The sequence below is a fragment of the Larimichthys crocea genome, chromosome VI (genome assembly GCF_000972845.2).
Source record: "Larimichthys crocea isolate SSNF chromosome VI, L_crocea_2.0, whole genome shotgun sequence".
NCBI lineage: Eukaryota > Metazoa > Chordata > Actinopteri > Sciaenidae > Larimichthys > Larimichthys crocea.
Window position 1 is genome coordinate 13,727,320 of NC_040016.1, and position 10,402 is coordinate 13,737,721.

Genomic DNA, 10,402 nt, shown 5'->3' on the forward strand with positions numbered 1-10,402 from the left:
AATGAGGGCCAAAACGTTCACGCCAAGCCAGCTTATACTGAAACGTTCAGTATATTGCTGGATTGGAAATTTGATTTATTCCCTAAATTTCAATCATGTTGGAGAAATGTTAGAATGAAAGATAAGACTAAATCAAAATGCTTTTATAAGCTGAGGGTTATCATGTTAGTTTATCCCTGAATCAATTACAGTTAAAAAGCTGTCATGGTCAGACACAAGATGAGGGATTTATTGTCAGTAAATATGCTGTGACATTCTTTTGACCCCTGTCATGATTTATTATAACATCAGTGACACAGGTTGCAAAAGGTTACCAAAGTGCAGCAGATAAATATGCAACATGTCATTTGGAGTGTACAAGGTAAAGGTCAATTAAGAAAGAAATTCCCATTTTCCGCGACTGATGACAGCGCTGCCATATGTCAATACACCATGCAAATGTGGGAGTAATTATGTGGCAGTGAATGCTCTCTATAAAGCTGCAGTGCCAAACCTGACACAGGTTAAGAAAGTATGCTGCCTCTTTCACATTACAGCAAATACTTACAGTAAAACTAACCTTAGCATTTAATATTTAAAAAAACTATTTAAACAGGCTCAGTATGTGACCACATCTGTGTCACTAATAAGCTTTTATTTACACACTAATGAAAGAGTTTATAAATGCATAAATGAGTTAAATTTGTAATTAGATTAGATTTACATATTTGCTTACTCATAACCACCTGTCTCTGTTTGGAGACACTGAGACAAAGAATGGATCAAACTTGGATTTTTAATGTTTTTTTCATTATGTTTATAACCTTAAGAGCACTGTAGTCTAAATAGGCGGTAGCTGACAAATGCAAGCATTTCTGTGTTTGTATAAATAGTTTTTAATCTGTTTTACATTTTTGGACTATATCCACAATTTCACACTACAATCACTTGCCAGTGATCAAAAGTAGTGAGGTCTATGTTTGTTTCCATGTGGAAAGAGTATTTCAAGCAACAGTCTCTGCTTATTTTTCACAGTGTTTGGAGCCTAAATTGATCTTTGACCTGAATGAGTCCAACGGGAGACTGGTATTGACAGCAAGTGGAATTATCTATCCATATATTATTAATATGTTACTTACTTTCATGCTTTCATGCAGTGCACATTGAGAGGGCATTTAAAGAAGTGATCTCAGAGCCTGGTAGAAAATAATGCACAAGTAATCTAATTAGATGTTAAATGTTAGGTTAAATAAGTTGCTAAACATTCAAAACTGGTATAATAGTCCTCTTTTGTCAAGTGTAAAACTGGTGACACTTATTCCAAGACACTACCTAGGTTTTTATATCCCAACATAACTTTTTGGCATTAAAGTGACATTTTCTCCCCAAACTGAATTGTACAAAATGTAGCCTGTGACATTTAATAACCTGTACAACACCAAAAGGTTTTTCCCTGAAACTGCTGCATCAACATTTCTCTTTCTCTTGTATTTACTGTACGTCTGACAGCCAGCTGTATTTCGTATTTTATGCAATCGTGACAACAAGTATTGTAGGTACAACACAACATGGCAGTTCAGAGGCATGTTCTTTATGTTCTGTTAACATGTGCAGCTTTTTTTCACACACACACACACACACACACACACACACACACACACACACACACACACACACACACACACACACACACACAAACAACACAGTGCAGGAGACTGTTACATCACTGGGCTGTTGTGCTCTTTGCCCTACATTACCACGACTGGAGAATGATCATTTAAGTCATTATAGTCAAGTATCTCTAATTAACATATTTGTGCTGCTTCTGCAGGGCTACAAGTCATTAGATCATAATTAATCATTATTATTCAAACACACCTTCTTACTACAAAATAATAGAAATTAAAAAAACAAAACAAAAAATAAATGCTCCAGGATTTAGCAAGTTTTATTCTTAATAAGGATACAATTCAATGTCAAGGATTGATCGGCTTCAGTTTGAGCTGAAGCACCAGAGGAATTATTTAACTTCTATTAAAAATCAAAACAAAATGCTGTTCCTTTTGTCCAGGGGGCTTCTGGTTTGTGTTATGGGAATATCAATACAATTTGGCCTCTGGTTATACTATAATTTATAGCGGAGGACATTTTTCTTTCTTGTACACCTGTATTAATGTTCCACATACATCTTCTGTTTTGTACAATAGCTGAGCTGAGCAGAGTTGGGGGGGGGGGGGGCTTTAGATGTGCTGGATGACTGAGTTTGATTGGGTTGTAGCTGCTGAAGCTGCGACAGAAATATGAATCACATGATGGACAGGCTCGCTGGTACTCAGAAGGGACTGTGGTTGGAGGTCTAACCGGGATGTTCTATTAAACTGGGTTACCTTGAATCGCATGTATTTGTAAAAAAGAGTCTCTGCTTGTGAAATAAAAGTAAACTACCATTCCACTAGCTTTCCATTTAAGCTAAAAGGAGAGTACCTATTCTCATGTATCACATATTTAAACAATGACTGTAATCTTATGGTGCCTTTGCTCTATCAACCTACATTCCCATGAAATAGGAAGCTGTGTCCTTTCTATTGGTTTCAACTCGGTTCCCAAAACCATTTTTATGGGTTGTTACCCCTAGTCAGAGTAATTGAGGCCGACAGATTGTGATCCATGAGTCAGGACCGATATTTAGACTTAATGGCTTTCAGGGAATCTGCATCCACCGCCACCTGCACCCTCAACACATGAGGAGAGCGGATGGGGAGAGAAAGAATGGAGGTTGTTATTGCTCTTATTCTTTACCATTTTTTGATCCTGGGCTAGTTTGGAGTATTACAGTAAGTTTAGTGTGAGATACGCATCAGGGATATTCACTGAATTACATAATTAAATCGTATCAAAGATAAAAAGGTTTTTGAGCTCACAGCACAGCAAAACATAAGAACCTTAAACCTTTTGAAAAGCAAACAGAGGCACAGGAAACTAAATCAGTGCAACTCACATGACCGTTTTCAATGCAAATCCCTGCTGTGATAAATGAAATATCCACTCATGCGTTGCTAGGCAACAGAGCCATGGGCTGGTTGGTCGGCTGGTCTTTGTAGACCAATTTTTAGGGTCTTAGACAAGGGTCACTTAAGAAGAAAGGTTAACCTAAAACTGTGAAGCTTTGGATAGTTGGACTATCCCTTTAATCATTACCCAACATTGACTGCCACTTGGGTAGCATACAGAAAGGCTGAGGCTCTCTGAGGTGAATCAATTACGGCTGCAGACAGGAGCATGAAGACTAAGTGAAAAGGCTGATATCAAAGTTAAAGATAGGCTGCTAGACTGAAGGAGACAGTTAAAGCCACTGTTTAGATTGAGGGCCAAAGTCTGAATTCTGGGGCAGAGGAATCCGGCAGAAGGACTGATGAGTTTTGTCTTATGAAAAAGGCTGAGGCTATTGTAGGTCTCTTGAGTGCTTCTCCAGCTCCTGTGGGCTCCCACTGCTGCTACAGCAGCTGCCGAAACAATTAACAATAAGTTGTATACAATCCTTAATATGGATCTTTAAATGAGGTTCCTGGGGGTTCATTTAAATTTTGGTTTGCTCCACCAAATGCTTCATGTTGTTTTGCAGCTTGATGGTTTTAGGCTTTCATGGTCCCTTGATTACTAAAACCAGGTGCACTGCATACAATAAAACAAGCAATCAAGCAAATGTTACCTATATGTTATATGTTGCTGTAGATGTGTGTGTATATATATATATGTTTACCTGTGAGCAGAGAACAAATTTCTGCTGAAAATGAAGCATAGAATAATTTCTGTTGCAGAATGTACAGTAAAACTGAGCTTTAATTTCTATTTTATAATTATATTTCCATTCCATTTCCTTATCCAAGTCTTTCCTGACTGCCATTTATACTTGACATTTCAAGGACAAGCTTATAAAACCTCCCCCGGAGGAAGAAGGGGCAGCACTTGAAGGAGACATTAGAGTGCCTTTTTCATGCATCAGAACTTGTTTTATTTTATATTTTATTTGACTCATCTTCTAATCTAATCCTGAATAGCTCATATCTTTTACTGTACTTGAGCTGTACAATTCAAAGTAATATACGTTGGCAACCCAGGCTGGTACAGATAATTCTGGAGTTTGGCATTTAACTCCCATTGGTGCCTGCATTTACACGTGGTGCTAGAAGGCACTTAGATCAAAACATCCACCTAACTGCATGTGGACCTTTTTGGTATTTAACAATTCTGGTACAAAATATGAACTTTTGCATGTGTAAAATATTCCAAATAAAGAAGCATTGAAGTAGTATAAATCATTTATTAAGGCGTAAGTGTTAAAGATAACACTGGATCTCTGATTTCCCTCTCAGTCAATGTTTTTCACCAGTCACTTGTGCTCTTATTAAAATGGACGTTTACAAAAATGTGAATTCAAATGACAAATATAACTTTCTAGATTGTAAAACATTTTTTTTTATCAAATGCATTCTTGTGCAGTGCCCCACACCTCTTATCTTTATTCTTGTTAGCCTAGCTAGACCAGAAGTGGTCCATTTGTATGTAGGTTAGTTCAGCATAATTGGCCATGTAATGATCCAATCACACACCTCCTACACCCCACTAACTCCCCCAGGGAGGACTCAGAGCTTTCTTTCTTGCAGGATTGCTCCATTGCACAATTTAAAAGGCGACATGTATGCTAAGGTCACATTGAGTTTAAACATTTTTCTGTGATGTGTTATTATGCAAATTTTTCTGCCTGCTGAATCCAATCAGGTGTGTATGATTCCCACCTCCCCTAGTGGATCACATCACAACCTGATCCACCTGGTGTTCAAGTGTCTTTTTGCTTGTGCTTACTTTCACCTTGCTTTCACCTTGCTACACTTGGTTGAGAATAAGCTTAGATTCATGGAGGCTGACTTACCACAGTGTCCTGAATTATGGATTATTTAACAGACAGGCAAGAGTGTGTCCACCACCTGACCCGTGTGTCCGGTACCATGACGGTGTACTTGCAGACTGCAATATAAACATTTTTGTGTATCCTGCACTGCACAAACACTACACCTCCTGTTATTAAACAAATAAGCAGCACAACATCAGCAGGGAGTCATTGACATCTGACGATAGAGAGCCAAAGTGGAACCAGTATGTTCTGGTCCTGATCCAAAAGAAAGAAAATCTCCTAACATAATGCAGTTCACTAAAAACAGTCTTGGAAAAGACTGAAAGCTGTGGATTTTAATAAAGGTTTAATTTAGTTAAAATCATAACTATATTTTTTAGTAGGACAAAAGTAATTTTTAAAAAGAGATTGTATTCTTCACCATGACTTCAGCTCTCTCTAGGAAGTATGTTCACATTGGTTCATTGCAAGATACCATGTACATCCAGTGTGTACATTTAGTGACAATACAGTAGGTAGTGTGCCTTTTATGTGTAATAGTATTAAAATTAAATATAGTATTAAAGTTTTATTTTATTACTATTTTTATTTACTTTTACTTTTTCTCCAGTTGTGTTTCCTACTACATTAAACTAATGTTAAATTTAACATAACATATTATACAGAAAACTATTTTGTATGATACATAACATGATTCAGCAGCTTTGTGGATCAGACTTCTTATCCCTACATTTTGATGATATGTCTCGGATTAAGCTAAACCTAAATCACTGTGCTTCGCTCTGAGGATGTGGGAGCTTTTACATAGTTTTGGGTTAGTGAAGTGTAAAGAATAAAGGTGGAAAATAAATCTTACAGAACCCAATCAAATCTACTGATTTTTCATGTTGCTTACAAGAAATGCAGTCCTAATGATACGGCTGTGAATATACTTTCTGATTGTGTGTGTGTGCAGAGTTACATAATGTATATGTTTGTGTGGAATTTTACAGTATGTGTGTGTGTGTGTGTGTGTGATGACAGAAAATGAAGGAGAGCAGGTGTCAGCAATCTCTCCATGCTCCCCTACTTATCCCCTATTCACCCAGGCCGTTTCTATGGTAACCAATGAATGGATTGCGACATGGATGATTGGTGCCAATCCTCCAATCATTGGCCTCATAATGGACACCCACTTGGGGAAATAATAGTAAATTAAGGCTGAGTAAAGACTTGTATGTATGAAATACATCAGTGACAGATTTGGAACTTCTTGGTCTCCAGTTTTAAACACTTTTTAAAAATGCTGAATGATCTGAACTAGAAATGGTTACTTTGATAGTCATCAATGTAGTTTAGTTCTTAGAAAAAATGCACAAGTATGTGTAAGTGTTTAATATTAAGAACAGGTAGAAGGACAAAATAGATTGCCACTCGTATTTCCTCAAGATTTTCTAAGTACATTGCACAATCATTGTGCTGCATTTCTTAAGTTACGCAAAACAATTCAAATACATGTTTAACATTCTTAAATGGAGTACGTCATCTTCTTTTTAACTGGTAATAGTCTTATATGACATAATTCCAGTCTTTAAAATCTGATAACATGCATTCACAAACATCAATCAAACAAACAAAAGCTAACAATAGTTACCTCTAACAGCACAGACATCAAGCTTGTGCTTGTGAATGGCTTTCAGCACCACAGTGAAGTGGACAGCTCCTCCTCAGGATAACCAAAGATTATTATTCACCCAGCTGAGTTGCTATTATCCTGTAGTATAAATATTATGTTAATTGTAGTTGAATTATTCCCATGCAGTCTTGTCTAGTGTCCACTTCACTGATGTGGGCTTTGTCCATCATCAATCAGAAATCATCAGGGTCCTGTGTTGCAGGCCCAGAATTATGTTTGCACTACTAGGAGCTGTGGGGAAATTATTAACGAGCCAATATGAAAGTATTGATGCATTTATCAGCAATGACGTTTTAAGATTCATCCACAGAGAGGGTTAATAAAACAGACCATAGTAGAGTTTGTGTGAAAAGTTGAATTCTTGTGACTGCCTTCACTTAATATCTTAGCTGTCAATAGTTTTTCTGAAAAAAAAAAGAACAAAACTATTGTTCAATGCTTGAGACTATGACTACTTCTAATCTGAAGAGAGGTGCTACAATTAGTTTCCTAAATAGATGAACAGAAGAAAAATGTACCAAGAAGAGTGTATGGAGACTGAGCGCACCCACTTATTTCCTTTTCCACTGCTTTTCAGCATAAATAAGATTCTTGTTTGGTGTACTTGTGCAGTGTCCTTCACTGCTAGACTTTCTTCTGCGCTGATGAACAAGTTATTGTGCAACACTCCAGTGATGATGAGTGTTTTGCTGATCAATAAAAGTGGTTGTTGGCAGTGTAGAGTTTCAGTGTATGACTTGCTGACAGACAGTTGGCTGTAAATCAGGTCTGTTAGTGCTGTCTCATAGCTGTAGACAGGAGTCTTCACTACCACCACTCTGCTTATAATCAGTATATTGGCACTTGCCTCTATAAATTAGAGGCATCTAATGTTACAGGTTTTGGCACTAGACATTAGAGATGCAGTATGTCAAGTGTCTGTCACAAAGGATCTGGTCACCCACTACCTGTAAGAACTTATTTATGAAGCCCAGGGTAGCAGGTGTTCCCATTCCCATTTGGCTTTTTAAGGGCTCTGTTTATATCATTTTGACTTTGTGATGTACAATTACTTGGATATACAGCAATAAAAACCATGATAGAGTAACTTACAACTGAATCCACTCTTCCTAGTAAGTAAATTACACTTAAGAATGTGTTTTGCATACATAAACTTTCACAGACTAGTTAAAAAGGTTAGTTGGTTATGGTTGGTGGTGTAGTGCAGGGTATAAACAGGTATACACATTATACCTCCTTATTTTTTTAGTCAGTATTTGGGTATATCCACTTCTAAATCCCCTCTGATCCCCTCTGGATGGAGTAAACAATAAAGCATACTTATCTGTTTTCTCACCAATCTGTGAGCCAGTATTTAGTACAAAATCCACACCTTTTCTGTGGCTAATGTTAATTAAGTTGCTCTTCAGAGATTCCTTTCTCTTTTAGAAGAGCGCTACAGTATACGTTTAAGGACACAGCGCACAGATTACCACATTTGTATTTAGGACAGTGGATTGTAGTGGTCTACACAGCTTTGCAGGAGAAAATCACTGTCCTTAGTGTGACAGCTTGTCTCTGTCAGCATATGTGACAATTAGCGTGTAGATTCTAGACAGATGCATGACTGATGACCATGTTAGGATCTCTATTAAGAGAGAAACATATAATCTCCACTGTCTATCAACAGATCAATCCACCCCAAACTCCTAGCAAGTAGTCAAGAAAGAAGAACATTAACTTTTATGATGATACAACAGGATGCTTTTGATATTGTGACTCTTCTGTCATAAAGCAGCGGGTTTGCACTTTGTCATAACAGATATACAATGCAATCTGCCCACTTATATTAAATATTTCTATAATATAATCTAAAAAAGAGAAATATAATATATTATGCAGTTAAAGCATTTGCAAAAACATGTCCATTAAAACAGCATCCTCAATGGCAATCGATTCTACCAATTAGAGAGCTATATGAGGGTGTTAAACACTGTATTGATCTTTTCCAACGTGCTAAGTGTTCATTGTGTGAATGCAGAGGTCAAGAGATGTGTAGAGTTATGGATTAAGCCAGCCTTTTGTCAATCTCTAGTAACATAAGGAGCCACAAAGAGACAAATAGGGGAATTGTATTATAAAGAGTATGGTCTAGACCTGCTCTATATGGAGAATATATATAAAAAAAATTTTTTACTGAAATGAATAGATTACTGGTCCTAAAACCATTTTACTGTTTTCCTATACAAAGAAACTAATTTCACTTGAAATGCTTATACAAATCGGTTAGGAGTATAAAAACAAACATATAAAACAAATGATCTGTGCAACATTTTGCAATGGGAATTACTTTTCTGTTCATATTTTGTCTTTTGGATATTGTAGATTAATTAAATCTTGTATTGTCCATGTAAAGAAACAGTGAGAGAAAAAATATACAATGAAAAGAAGAATGAATAAACAGAAGCTATCACACGGATTTTAGGTAGGCTTTAATTTTATCAGTGATTTCCTCTGAGTCTGTGATCAAAGATGATCATGAATAATAGCCTTGTGGCAAAAAGAGTTCACACATAGATAAAGGATAACAGGCGTGAAAGTTGTTTCTTTGAACATCGCCTTTCTGCCCTACTTAAATCTTTAGCATATGGATATATTAAAATCCATTTATTCCATCAGAGTCCAGGCCAGTCACATGACATTCTTACAAAACATACGCTTGAATTTATTCATTTTGCAGATGAAATTTAAATGAAATAATGGATGAAAAAAAAAATCAACTCTTCTTCAGAAATTGAGCGTTATCATCTGCTCCATCATCTTACAACTTACAAACTAAGACAAAGGAAATTCATCTGGCATCCTAAACTTCCTAAGTCATGAGATCATCATCATCATCACAACCACCACCAGATGAAGGAGCAATGATCTTCCCTGAACGATGACAGGTTGTATTAAGGCGTGTCGTAGCCCTTTGGCAAACAGATGTTGCATCGTGCCACTTTCTTCCCGTCAGTTCCAAAAGACAATCGCTAGATCTTTTGAAATCTGTTCCCTTCTGCTACAGTATCTTTTGGCTGTCTTGGCGAAAAGACAGGCATTTCTCCATATCAATGTTTCTAAATAGACATTTAGTATGAGGAGCAGATGTGTTGTGACATGGCTCTCAGGATGGTTGTCTGTTTGGCTAACTTGTGATGTAGACTGACAATGACAAGTGAAAATGTTCCAGCGGGTGTTTTGTGGCTGAGCCACCTGCTGAAGCAGAACGCACATGGGGGCCGAGCTAACCTTGCCTGGAGAACCTACAGGCTTATAAAAGGGGTGCAGCCAGACTAAGTATAATATATTGTGACACATTACAACACTGAGCCCCTTAAAATAATCTGAAACTAAGCAAGTAAACTTTTTTGACCTCTCAAATAAATAGTGACGTGATAGTCTTTACTTGTTCTTCAAGTTATTTGAGACAAACAAAAATGGGTAAGCTGGGACAAAAAGCAGAGGTCAACCTTTGTTATTGGTCTGCGGATGGTAGATACACATGAGATAATTCCAAAGTTGACTTCTGTTTGCTTTTAGGCATTATATTCACCATCTGTCATTTTAGTTTCAATCGTTTGCCTATGAACCTAAAATGTACAGTTTAAAGTGTACACAAACATTTTACGCTTTGTGTTTGTAGCTGAGGAAACAGATCTGTAAATTAAATGTGACAATACTTATATTGTACATGAATATTTAACATGTAGATAAAGAAAAACTAAACTTACAAACAAGAGTAAACTTTAGTATAATAATTTTCTATTTTACAATAATTATGTTGTGTAATTTTAATATTTTAAAATCATTTCAGT